Source organism: Rhamphochromis sp. 'chilingali' (genome assembly GCF_963969265.1).
Source record: "Rhamphochromis sp. 'chilingali' genome assembly, chromosome: 2".
Classification (NCBI taxonomy): Eukaryota; Metazoa; Chordata; class Actinopteri; order Cichliformes; family Cichlidae; genus Rhamphochromis; species Rhamphochromis sp. 'chilingali'.
The window spans coordinates 29,225,072-29,239,191 of NC_137930.1; the positions used below are offsets into that span (position 1 = coordinate 29,225,072).

General features: G+C 38.6%; 1 long non-coding RNA gene across 1 annotated transcript; it reads right to left on the minus strand.

Annotated features, from left to right (window-relative positions):
* Window positions 1-12,739: 12,739 nt before the first annotated feature.
* On the minus strand, window positions 12,740-13,858 carry LOC308391621. The gene is made up of 3 exons (XR_013970670.1): window positions 13,537-13,858; window positions 13,333-13,450; window positions 12,740-13,201 (listed from the first exon to the last, which is right to left on the minus strand). It is a non-coding gene; the product is annotated as an uncharacterized lncRNA (long non-coding RNA).
* Window positions 13,859-14,120: the final 262 nt, after the last annotated feature.

Genomic DNA, 14,120 nt, shown 5'->3' on the forward strand with positions numbered 1-14,120 from the left:
TTGTGACAGACGAGATAATTCAGCTGCTGTGCACCCACACAAACCTGCATGGGAGGCGAAAGTGTGAGGATTGGAGGGATGTGGATGATGTGGAGATGAGAGCGTACATTGGGATTTTAATTCTCGCTGGTGTCTACCGCTCAAGGCATGAAGCATCGCGTGGTTTGTGGGCTGACAAGACCGGACGGGCAATATTCCGTGCTACAATGCCCCACTACCGCTACGCCCAGATCAGCGCTAACATCCGCTTTGATGACAAGCTCACCCGCCCGGGGCGTTTCAGGAACGATAAGCTTGCTGCATTTCGCGTCCTGTGGGAAAAGTGGCTTGCTCGTCTCCCCCTGCTGTTCAATCCAGGAGTTGACGTCTGTGTCGATGAGCAGCTGGTTGGATTCAAAGGTCGATGTGGATTTCGGCAGTATATGCCCAAGAAGCCTTCCAAATATGGCATTAAAATCTGGGTGACCTGTGATGTGGCAACCTCCTATGCTTGGAAGATGGAAATTTACACAGGAAAATCACCTGGAATTTCCCGGGAAGTTAATCAGGGAATGAGAGTTGTGCTACAACTGACAGAGGGGCTCCAAGGACACACTGTCACTTGTGACAACTTCTTTACCTCATTCAGCTTGGCAGAGGAGCTGCTCAAAAGAAAACTAGCTCTGGTTGGCACAATCAGGAGAAACAAACCAGAGCTCCCTCCCCAGCTTGTTCAGCTGAGACAGAGGAAGATTCTTTCATCTGTCTTTGCCTTCACCAAAACAGCCATGGCAGTCTCCTACATGCCCAAGCGAGGGAAGAATGTGCTTCTTTTGAGCACAAAGCATAGGGAACCTGCAGTGAGTGATGTGGAAAAGAAGAAGCCAGCAGCAATCCTTGATTACAACAAGTGTAAAGGTGGAGTGGATAACCTAGACAAGGTTGTTGGCACCTACAGTTGTCGGAGGAAAACCGCTCGCTGGCCACTGGCTCTGTTCTATAATCTTCTGGACGTCTCAGCATACAATGCCTTTGTCCTGTGGAAAGCAGTGAATCCTGAGTGGGAGTCCACCAAGCCCCACAAACGAAGGGTGTTCCTGGAGGAGCTGGGCCACATGCTGGTGACTCCAGAAATTGCAAGACGGCCTTGTGCCCCACGCTCAAAAGCAGCCGCAGCTATTGTTGCTGAGATACAGCAGTCAGAATCAGAATCAGAGTCTGACCCACAGCCCATCAACAAAATGAGGAAAAGGTGCGAACTGTGTATAACCAGAAGAAGAACGGCAACCACTTGCTCCAGCTGTGAAAAGAGTGTCTGCAAAGATCACTCTGCTGTGGTCTGCGTGTCCTGCCTTCCCTGAGTGTGCACTCACACTCACACACACACTCTCTCTCACACACACACACACACTCACACACACACTCTCTCTCACACACACACACACACACACACACACACACACACACACACACACACACACACACACACACACACACACACACACACACACAAAGAAAGAGGATGTATTTTGTACAAACAAGCAATAAAAGGCCGTTTTTGGCATGACTAACAAAGTGGGAGTTTCTTTTATTGGGGTTATTACTCACAGGCATAATACAAAATATTAATATTAATAATTATTATTTTTGTTACTGGCACTGACCTGCAATGATTTAAAAAAAAAAAAAAGGTTTCGTCATTCAACTGCTGAAAAAATTTGAACTTTATTGCTATTTCCTCCCCCAAAAAACATAGTAGTAACATATAATTTGACTGGTATTCAGAGGGTATAATTTCTCATTTTGAATTATATTTTGGTTTTCATGACTAGGACTGGTTTTCATTTAAAAAATGAAGTTGGTCTAAGTAGAAAAATGTTTTAATATATAATAATTTTATAGTATTCTGTAAATGTAAACAAGGGGTGGCCACTTTTGGCCACGAACAGTCTGAGAGGGAGTTTTTTTGTTTTTCTGCCACTGCAGAAAAAAACAATGTTGCATAAATGTCATTGATGGTGTTAATTATTGCTATGCATCTAACCTTCATCGTGGTTGGCAAATAAATCAGATGGCATGTATTATTTAGAAAAAAAACTGGGATTTTATGATTTTCTCTATTTATGAGTTGTTGTGATTATGTGCTCTAACTGGTATTTAAAGGGTTAAATTTCAGAATTTTAATGAAATTTTGATTTTGATGAACAGCCCTGATGCTAATCTAAAAAATCATGTAAAAAAAATTGGACATTTTTCTTAATATATAATAATTTTATAGCATTTTGTAAATGTAAACAAGGGGTGGCCACTTTTGGCCACGAACAGTCTGAAAGGGGTTTTTTATGTTTTTCTGCCACTGCAGAAAAAAACAATGTTGCATAAATGTCATTGATGGTGTTAATTATTGCTATGCATCTAACCTTCATCGTGGTTAGCAAATAAATCAGATGGCATGTATTATTTAGAAAAAAAACTGGGATTTTATGATTTTCTCTATTTATGAGTTGTTATGATTATGTGCTCTAACTGGTATTTAAAGGGTTAAATTTCAGAATTTTGATGAAATTTTGATTTTGATGAACAGCCCTGATGCTAATCTAAAAAATCATGTAAAAAAAACTGGACATTTTTCTTAATATATAATAATTTTATAGCATTTTGTAAATGTAAACAAGGGGTGGCCACTTTTGGCCACGAACAGTCTGAAAGGGGTTTTTTATGTTTTTCTGCCACTGCAGAAAAAAACAATGTTGCATAAATGTCATTGATGGTGTTAATTATTGCTATGCATCTAACCTTCATCGTGGTTAGCAAATAAATCAGATGGCATGTATTATTTAGAAAAAAAACTGGGATTTTATGATTTTCTCTATTTATGAGTTGTTGTGATTATGTGCTCTAACTGGTATTTAAAGGGTTAAATTTCAGAATTTTAATGAAATTTTGATTTTGATGAACAGCCCTGATGCTAATCTAAAAAATCATGTAAAAAAAACTGGACATTTTTCTTAATATATAATAATTTTATAGCATTTTGTAAATGTAAACAAGGGGTGGCCACTTTTGGCCACGAACAGTCTGAAAGGGGTTTTTTATGTTTTTCTGCCACTGCAGAAAAAAACAATGTTGCATAAATGTCATTGATGGTGTTAATTATTGCTATGCATCTAACCTTCATCGTGGTTAGCAAATAAATCAGATGGCATGTATTATTTAGAAAAAAAACTGGGATTTTATGATTTTCTCTATTTATGAGTTGTTGTGATTATGTGCTCTAACTGGTATTTAAAGGGTTAAATTTCAGAATTTTAATGAAATTTTGATTTTGATGAACAGCCCTGATGCTAATCTAAAAAATCATGTAAAAAAAACTGGACATTTTTCTTAATATATAATAATTTTATAGCATTTTGTAAATGTAAACAAGGGGTGGCCACTTTTGGCCACGAACAGTCTGAAAGGGGTTTTTTATGTTTTTCTGCCACTGCAGAAAAAAACAATGTTGCATAAATGTCATTGATGGTGTTAATTATTGCTATGCATCTAACCTTCATCGTGGTTAGCAAATAAATCAGATGGCATGTATTATTTAGAAAAAAAACTGGGATTTTATGATTTTCTCTATTTATGAGTTGTTATGATTATGTGCTCTAACTGGTATTTAAAGGGTTAAATTTCAGAATTTTAATGAAATTTTGATTTTGATGAACAGCCCTGATGCTAATCTAAAAAATCATGTAAAAAAAACTGGACATTTTTCTTAATATATAATAATTTTATAGCATTTTGTAAATGTAAACAAGGGGTGGCCACTTTTGGCCACGAACAGTCTGAAAGGGTGGTGTTTTTGAACAGATTCAGAGGGATATATATACACATTATAAGTGTTGTGATGTGTTGTGTTTTTGCAGCTTCACCATTACAAAAATACAGTATGGCACCTCTTGCTGACTCAAAATAAAGATATAAATCATCTACTGATTAGTTGCCAGTTGAGACTGCATCTACACATCAATGTGATATCCTGAAATTACACCAAATTTTTCAGTTGTCAAGTAAATATTATAAGAGCTGATTCAGGCATTGTGCTTAGAGGCCAAAGGGAAAATAGGAAATGCACTATTCTTCTTTAGAATGTAATCCTGAAGCTACCTCTAGTGGCCAAAGTGCCTACATCCTGTGATATGAAGATATACAACTTGATGCATGTCAAATGTATATTAGATCCCATCAACACAATGTGTCAGATGATAAATTTGTTCAGGTCTATCCTTAAGAAATAACATCTGTATAAAGCATGTCATCTGTACGGTAGCTAGAGACGTAGTGACAGAAAGGCTGTCTGTTTGTTGGGGTTAAGCCAGGGTTTTTACACATGGCCCACGGACCAGAACTGCCCCACCAAAGAGTCCAAATCACCCACTGCAAGGAAAGAGTCCTGCCAACCAGTTTCTTTACAACAGCAGCATTTCTTTGTCATGTTTAAAAACTGTGATGCATTGTTTTACTTTTTTTCACTTTATTTAAAATATTTTTTACTGGTTTGGCCCATTTCAGATCAAATTTGGCTGTATATGACTCACAGTATGTATGTATGGATAGATAGATAGATAGATAGATAGATAGATAGATAGATAGATAGATAGATAGATAGATAGATAGATAGATAGATAGATAGATAGATAGATAGATAGATAGATAGATAGATAGATAGATAGATAGATAGATAGATAGTACTGTACCCCGGAGCAGAGTAAGGTTATGTAGAAATCCAGTAAGAGATCTGCTACCTATATGTTTTATTTCTAGGTTAAATATTGTTAGATAGTGAGTTTGATAGAAAATAGTTAGTCCTAAAAGCTGTGCCAAATGTGCAGTGACACAATCGTGCAGAGATGGTCCGTTTTGCAAGGCAGCATGTAGGTAACATGTAGGGGGGGGGGGGTTTGATGATACATTTGTGTGCAGTGTTAACACTCTTTTAGAATTGGATTGGAATTGGAACCTGGAAAAGCTTGAATCATTTTGCAATTTTCTTTCTTAGAAGCTTGATACTACCAAGGCCTCATCTGTGCAAGTATGCCTGCCTCATTAAAACACTTAAAGCCCCGGAGAGCAGCCATTTGGCTTTTCTACCTTTAAAACCCTCCTACCAGCCAAATGGCTTTTAGCTAGGCTTTAGCTTCAGCCAAGTGGAAGCTAAATTGGCTAGTCATTCATATGTATATTAGGTTGTTACCTGGGAATTCTGGAGGGAGGGGAGTGGGGGTGTGTGAATGAGGGGGTGGGGGAGCTGCTAAAAGCTGTGAACTTCCTTTTGTGTTCGTCTGATGCATTCTCAATCATCCAGGGAAATAAATCTCCAAAAGTCACCAACTTGGAGTGTTTCAGTTTGCCATCTTAGGGAGAAATCAACACACATGGGTGTATGTCCTGTGTTGCTGAGATTTATTGATAAAAACAGTACAAAAAAAATCCAACCATTTGTACACATATTTACAAATAATAATTGTTAGATATTTTAGTATTATGGGAGCATGTACTGGGTACTTTTTTTGATGATATTAGAACAGAAGATTCTGTGACTCAACAAGGCTCATTATGTTAACCTCATTTTCTCTTGCTTTGTCAACTCAAGATTTTATGGTGTGAAAGTAGATACTAAGGTTGGAGGGAAAACACCAACAAATCACTCTTTTACTTATCACTCTCTTGCAGAAGATGTTTATGTGAAGACCATGTGGGTTGTGTCAGAACTCACGGATGTAGGAGACCTCTGTATAAGATTTATAGGCCTTGAGAGTGCATCTTACTGCAATTGTAGAACAAAGGATTCCAACTGTCTATTGTTTAACGGACCTGTCAAAGGTATGTTGAGATACGATTGTAGAAGGCCTCTTTCAGAGCTGGGGGACCTTCCTTATATGGTTTTAACTTGAAACTTGTTGACACACGAACTTTCTGCTGCACAAAAGAATAAAACTTGAGTTGATTTTGGGAAAGCAACCTGAACAGTCTCTGTATCATTTTGTTCTCCTAACTGCTCCCGATGTCGTAACTAACCCGCTGACGGCATATCTGAGTGCTACTTGAGAATATATTGCTGAGTGTTACTTAAGAATAATTTTGAATCTTATAGGGTAAAGACAAAACTCTGCTTATAGACGGCCTCGCCTCAGGGAAACCCGATCCACGGACCAGACCTGGGACGGAGTTTCTTTCAATAATAAAAAGTGAGTGAGTACATAAAAATATAAACATGCTCAAACTAAACCAAAAGGGTTGTGTTTTAAAATGTCCCACAGTACATCAAACTTGCTATTGTCAGATGAAGAGTTCTCACAGCCTTCATTCATACTGTTTGTGGTTAATAGTAAACATCCAAGTCAACAGCCACTTTGCAATTGCCTACGGACAAAATAACAAGATTGGACAAAATAACAAGATTGGACAAAATAACAAGATTGGACAAAATAACAAGATTGGACAAAACAACAAGATGAGCAACTGGATAAAGTCTTACAAGTAAAAGGTTCGTAAGAAGATGGGGTTCCTACAGCGGGGAACCATCTGAGTCTTCTGTCTTTCTAAGGGATCAGAATCTGGAAACAAGCCAACCTGAGGAGAAGAGGAAAAAAAAAACAGTACTAACTACTGTCTTAGAGTTTCCACAATGGCTTTTTTCATCATTCTCTTCTGTAGCACATACCTTAACATAAGAGTCACATGGCTCCTGGTGTCACGGCGGGGTGCGCCGAGGTGTGATGAAACAGGACCCAAAAGCAGATGAGGACGATGAGTTGTAAGTTTGAACAGAAAAGTGATCCTTTAATGATAACGGCAAGGGAAAACCAGGAAACCAAAGCAAACTGTCAAAACACTAAGAAACAAAACACTAGTGATGGCCCGCTTGAAGCTGACGCTCCGGAGCGTGTGTCGAAAAAAACAACACACTGGTTCAGAAGCACTGTGTCGAGGCTTGCTTCGTTTGGCAAAAGTCACGTGACCAGTGACGTCCGAAGCTTCATTACGCACGTAACTGCTTCGGTACCTGATTCAAACGGATATAAGGAAGTGAATCATCCACGGGATTCGTGGAGTGTGTTGATGGTGACAGAGAGCGAAGAGGTGATCATTCCACTGACAGATATGAGCGAGGAAGAGAGGACGTTCTGGCGTGTGGGAATATTTTGAGTTGATTTTGCTCAATTCATTTTATCTGCCGAAGTGAAAAACTTGAAATGTCCAAAATCATGTTTTCATAATGTAAATATCATTACAGCATATGACTTTAGGAACACTTCCATGTGATTTAAAGCTGATGAAGACTACAACAATGTATTTGACACTATACGTACATTACATTGCTACACAGTTTAGAAAATCATTTTGTTTATTGTTTTTGGGTGATAGTCTGCAGGACCCAGGAATACCTGCATATCTACCTGCTTGCAGTGTGGCTCCTGCACTCCACAGCCTCTTCTGTTCCATGCAAGTGGATTTTCTCCAGGGCAGGAGAAACTATTTCTAAGAAAAGAAACAGACTCAGCCAGCGCACAGTAACACTAATCCTCTTTTTAAATGTAAATAACAAAAGGGCTACCTGACATAGATCATGTTTTTACTTTGCAAGTTCTTGATTAGGGGTGGGTTTTGATTATCGCCTTTCTGATTACAATCCATGCTAAATTAAATAAAGTGATATTGATTCATTACAATCCTGTGTCGATTTGTAAATTAACGTTATTATGCCTGAAACGCCAGCATCTCAGGTTAAACCTCACAACATGTCGTCAAACACCATGCAGCTAAAACAGTAACTGGGAGCAGGTTTACGGATTCTGCATACAAACGTAAACGCAGAGCGCGGACCCGACGCTTCAGAATCAGATTTTGATGTGTCGTCGGGTCCGCCCTGTGTTTGCCTCTTTTTTCTTCGCTGGCTTCTGCAGCTGCAAGTTTCATAACTCTCTGTTTACATCTCTAATTAAGTCTCACATGTGTCAGCTTTCTTTTAATAGATACGAAATTATGGATATATACTGATACATGACTAGAATTGTAATATTTCTGACTGAGGCAAAACTTTCAAGATTCCAATCAAATTGAATCGGATCCTGTATCGAATCAAAAATGATTCTACAAATCAGTAACGATGCAGCCGTACTCAGCCCCCTAAGCATTTTCCCTTTCCAGTTCACAATCAGTCTCCCCCCTATGTCAAAAATATGTATAGGACAATTGGCCTCGTCTAATATTTTGTATGAACCTGTCCAGCTGTCCAGTGATTAAATGACAAGTAGATGGAGGCAGGACTCCACAGCAGGGGCATACTCCATAATGTGCTGTGCGTTATCATATGTATATTATATATATTGCTCACTTATTGTATTTACCAACATAAAGGAGTTATGAGCAAAGAAAGGCCACACCATAGTGCATGTTTAAATAGGGAAAGTTTATTGATCAAAATGTATTACGCAGATACGCATTACATTTTTGTCAGCCCCCCAATCGAGAAAACAAAACCAACTAGAAAAATTAGCATTTCCTGCGAAAATGCAGTGTGGATGCTTTAAAGCTGAAGCTGTATGCAAAAACTAGCTGAAAAGGCTGAAAAGTTGCAGAAATTGTAAAAACTTTGCAGAAGCAAAGGAACTTTGCTAAAATGGAATAACTTAGCAGAACTGCAATATCTTAGAGGAAACATAATACTTGGCAGAAATACAATAGCATACCAGAACTTAGCAGAAATATTGTAACTTACCAGAAACATGATAACTTCTCAAAAATACAAGAATTTAGGAGAAATAATATAAGATAACAGAAAGAATGTATTTAGCCAAAAATACTTAAGCATTACAGAAACACTATGATTTAGAAAAATAGTACAACAGAGCAGAAATACTGTGATTTACCAGAGACACTGTGTTGAACTATGAATATTGTAATTTTAAATCAATACTATGTTTCAGCACAAATACTATAATTTGACAGAAATACTATAATTTGGCAGAAATATGTTTCAGCACAAATACTCTGGTTTAGCACAAATATTATAACATAGCAGAAATACAATTATATAGCAGAAATGCTATATTTAGAAAGAAAAATATAGTATAGTAGAAATAGTATGATTTAGCAGAAATACTACAATATAGCATAATAACAATGATTTAGAACAAATACTATGATTGAACAGAATAGTAATAACTTAAGTGAAAATACTGGAAAATGTAAGATGACAAGCTGAAAAAAAAACGGAACATGGTTAAGTTCCCTCAAAACTAATTGTTATTCACCTGTGAAAAAAAAATAAAGAAATAAAAATAAATTTAAAAAACAAGAAGGAACAGCCAACAGATACACACAAAATCAAATATGTATACACAAATGCACAGAGAGAGAGACACACACAGAGGGTCTATGCCAGTCAACCAGTCTGAATATATTATATTTTTTCCAACAATGAGATGCTGCCCTAAAGAGGGTCTCTCTCTCTCTCTCTCTCTCTCTCTCTCTCTCTCACACACACAAGATCCAATTCAGTCAACCAGTCTAAATATATTGAATTTGAATCTTACAATGAGATCATCCCATAAAAAGGCTTTCTCTCTCTCTCTGTCACACACACACACACACACACACACACACACACACACACACACACACACACACACAGGGAGAGAGAAGCAAGTTTCATGCTCAGTCAAGCAGCCTGGGAGCTGCTGAATTTGAATCCACCAATCAGAGAGCCTGTGCACTTTTTCCCGCCAAAACAGGTGCACGCAGCACAAAGAGACACAGGATTTTTGCAGTCTATTTCTCGTAATGACGACTCCCCTCAAACAAATGACCATAATTTCCAAACCGTAGGGGCTAGAACGGTCATTCTTACACCGTTTTGTTCAGAAGAGATGGGGGAATCTTAAAGTGTTGACAATTTATCATTAAAATATGAATTATTAAAGATATTTGACTTCTAATGCACCATAACTGAGTAGAGCAAAGCAAAAACTGCCTTGACTTGCCCTCAAACAACGCTTTCTAACTCTAAATCTATTTGGAGTATCGATATCATTCTTTCACCGTAAGAGACAGCAGGCTTTGGTGAACAATCATGGAAATTTTCAGGTCTCTGTGGAAATCCATTAAAAAGATATGACGAGAGAAAAAAGTGGTTCATTTCCAGAGTTTGAAATCTGAAGAAATCTGAGCGAAGGACAAATTTCCTACTCTCAAACAAGTCTAACTCATTTCAGAACGGCAATAGGTGAGAAAAAAATTCTTGAATTGTGAGCGTCAGGAGTGTCTGAAGATATACTGGGACAAGCCTTATGTCTTAACTTTGCTTCGTTAAGGAGATATGACGATTCGAATATGCCTCTCATTACAGAAATCAAGCGGTGATTTTGAACAAGCTCTCCATTGACTTTCTATGGAGAGTTTTGCGACTTTGTGTTGGTCTGAGGAGATTTGCCAAAATTCTATAAATCCCACAACAATGATAGTGACATTTTCGGAAAGCCAGCAAAAATACCTACGTTTTGATGTATAATTTGTGGAAGTTGAGTGAAAATTGAGCAAGTAGCAAGAAGTTGTTCGGACATGAAGAGAAGACTGCAAAACCTTCAGTGGCACACTGGAAGCCAAGTGCATAGCAACCATAACAACGCATGTATTTTGTGAAAAATCACAATTTTGCAACTGAAAACTTTAAGAGGCATAAAAGTAAAACGGTAAAAGATTTGAAAAAGCTGATTTATACCTGAATAGCCCAATAATTTGAGAACATTTTAAAGTTTGAATGCTTGTTCTACGTGAAAATATGAGGAAGTAGTTAAGTTTCGAAAACAAGCAAATTTTAGCAGAATTGCAGAAGTTTCCCATTCATTTCAATGGGACAAATTAAGCTTAATATTTTAAAAAGTATAATAGTGAAAAATACCAAAAGACATAGCACACATTAGCAGAAATAGCAGAATAGTTTAAAATTTGAACGGTGAAAATCGACTGAAAATTGCGGAAGTAGTTAAGTGCCAAAAAGTGTACGGAAGTCCCAAGAGGAACTCAATAGTGTGGATGCTTAAAGCATCCACACAATTACATGTTCAAAGCAATGGAACGGTGGCCCAATATCAGCGAGAACTCCACTCTTGAGTGAGCAGTGATGCTTGAGCAGTCCGTTTTATTTTGCAGATTCAAGCTGCTCTTCAAAATATTCACCACCAGATGTCACCGGAGAGGACTGTGTTGAAAAGCTTCGAGTAATGAACCATTTTTCAATACAAGCTTCAGTGCTTCGGAAAGCTTCATTTGGCCATCACTACAAAACACTAAGAGGTACTAAGACCAAAAACTTTAACTATAACTGTGGTGGAAAATAACAGGCAAAGACTATGACTAATGTAGAACTGACAGACAAAAACCATGACTATGGGTGCGGGTGAGGGAAAACTAACTAAGACTAAGGTCAAAATAAACAGACGACCCGACAATGGCATGCAGAAAACAAAGGGCTTAAATACATACATGAGGTGATCAGGGGAAGTGGAGACACATGGGGGAACAGCTGACTGACATAAACCTAATGACAGGACCAGGAGAGGAAAGCTAAATACAATGAACAAAGAACACATGACACTGTCAGAATAAAACAGGAAACACTAAAACTAGACATGACAACACAAACTTAACAAACCTAATGCGTGATGAATAATACAAGAACCCAAAACATAGAAAACCAGAGGAACAATAAACAATAACTGCCCAAACTAAAGACAGATAGGAAATGACACAAAAACTAATCACATAACAAAATGAGACAAATACAAACATGAACTCAGAGCGCTGGGTCAGAGACCCAGCCTGTGACACCTGGCTCTCATTCAGCACGTCTCTCGCCTCCAAAACTGTGAATAAGTACAAATACCACATAATACATTTTAATGACTTTCTGGTCACATTAATAAAGAACATCAATGCTCTGTTCATGTTCCAAATGTACAAAAAAAAAGGTTTGTTCACATTTAGCACGTGTGTGCGTGTGCTTCTGCACCACAGGGTAGAAAATATAAAAGCATATGTACCAGGCAAGCTCTTTTTGTCACAGTCCTGGGTCTCCTGACCCAGCGTTTTTAGTTCTTTGTGGTTTTTGTATTCTTGTACTTAGGTGTGTGATTTATTCTGTGGTTTCTAGTTTCAATCCCTTGCCCTTCATGTTTCTCTGTGTCCCCTCTGTTCTGTGTAAGTCTGTGTCTGCATGTTTGAGTTCCCCTCTGTGTCCCCTCTGTTCTTAGAGTCCTCTGCCTTATGGTTTATGTCTCTGTGTTTCTTAGTTGCTGTCTCCACTGTGTCAAGTTCGCGTCTCTGTGTGATCCTTCCTGTTTTACTTTGAAGGTCCGTGTCTTATGTGAATGTGTCCTGCTTTGCTTGTCTCGTCAGTCCTGATTTCTCCCAGCTGTGCCCTCCTTCTGTGTCTCATTCCCCTCGTTACTTCCCAGTGTATTTAAACCCTGTGTTTCTCTGAGTCAGTGTCGCGTCGTCCCTCATGCTGCGTGTGATGCTCCCCTTGTCTTCTGGTATGTGTTACAATTAGCGCTTCCCAGTTTTGTATCTCTGTTATCATTTGTCACCTGTCAGTAGTGATGGGCAGATGAAGCCCCATGAAGCACTGAAGCTTTTCATCCAATTGGTTCACCCCAACGCGAAGCTTCATGAAGCTTCATTTGCTCTAGCAGGACACCTACTGGATGTAAAAATAATAGCTGGCATGAATTTGAAGAGTGTGGCATTTTGCACACAGCCTGTAAATGTCAACAACAAAAGGAGTGTGTAAAACATGTATATTGTAGTGATGGCAGTATACTGTGTATATTTATAGTGGCAGTATGGGAAATGATTATTTGGAAATGCTTGAAATGGAAATGATCATTTACTGTGAGGTGAGGTGTGGTTGGGGTGTGGACAGTGGTTGTGCTTTTGTAACGTTGAGGTATGGACAGCTACACACTGAGGCTTTGAGCCTCAGTCCTGCCTGTTCACATTTTATTCTGTAAAAACTAAATTTTCACTGCTTTTATGACCTTTTTAGTGGGGAGAACATAGCTAGGATTTAATGATTTAACAAATCTTTTGAATCCTTTGTCCTCCACAATGCTAAATGGCTGGGAGTCCTCAATCACCATGCTGACCAGGTCTTCATCTATTTGAGATTGTTCTCCTGAGGAAAGACAATAAAGATAAAGCACAAATATAAATATCACATACGTAACTTATAACAGTTGTATAATATTGTTATATCATTTAGTAACATTACAGCATGCTATATTATCATGGCATTTGATGGCTCACCTGGTCTTGCTCCACAATCGGTGTTCCCCTTATTCTCATGCAAAGCTCTGTAGTGCCTAAGCATGGATGAGGTGTTGTTGTTATATCCCAGCTCCCTGGCACATAGAAAACACTTCACCTTATATAAAAGTCAAGACAGCTCAACATAAATTGTATTGCACCATCAGTATCATGAAAATACATCTTCTGTAGAAATTTACATACCTTGTTGGGAGGAATAAGATCAAAATGTTCCCACACAGGGGAGGACATCCTCCTCTTCTTAGCTGGCTCTATTCTCTCCTGACTTTCTCTCCTCACTCTCATAAACCTCCAAACGGTCTCCAAACTCTCACTAACCGCAACTCTCCATCAAACACCCACATTTTTGAATGAAGTCTGAGGGGTTTATATCGCTGTCATATCTCGCGGCAAAGTTCGAACCACTTCATGAACCAGTCACGTGGTACAGCCGGGCAGCGAGGCTTCGGACGTCATCATTTTCAGCTTCTCCCATAAATGAAGCAAGCCTCGATACGCGCTTCGCGGAAACGCCCCCTCCATTACTCGACACACGCTCCGAAGCCTCGATACAGAACGTCCCATCACTACCTGTCAGCAATAAAGCTGCATTTTGAGTTCAGTTCTGTTTTCCCGTGAGTTTGCGTTTGGGTCCTATTTCCTGCCTGCCACACACCGATACATGACACTTTTTGTCTTTGTAACAAAGGGCTGCCATGTTTAGCTTGTCGGATTCTTATTAACTCACCCTCAAGTTTTTGCTTCTCATTGGAGCATGTGAAAAACGA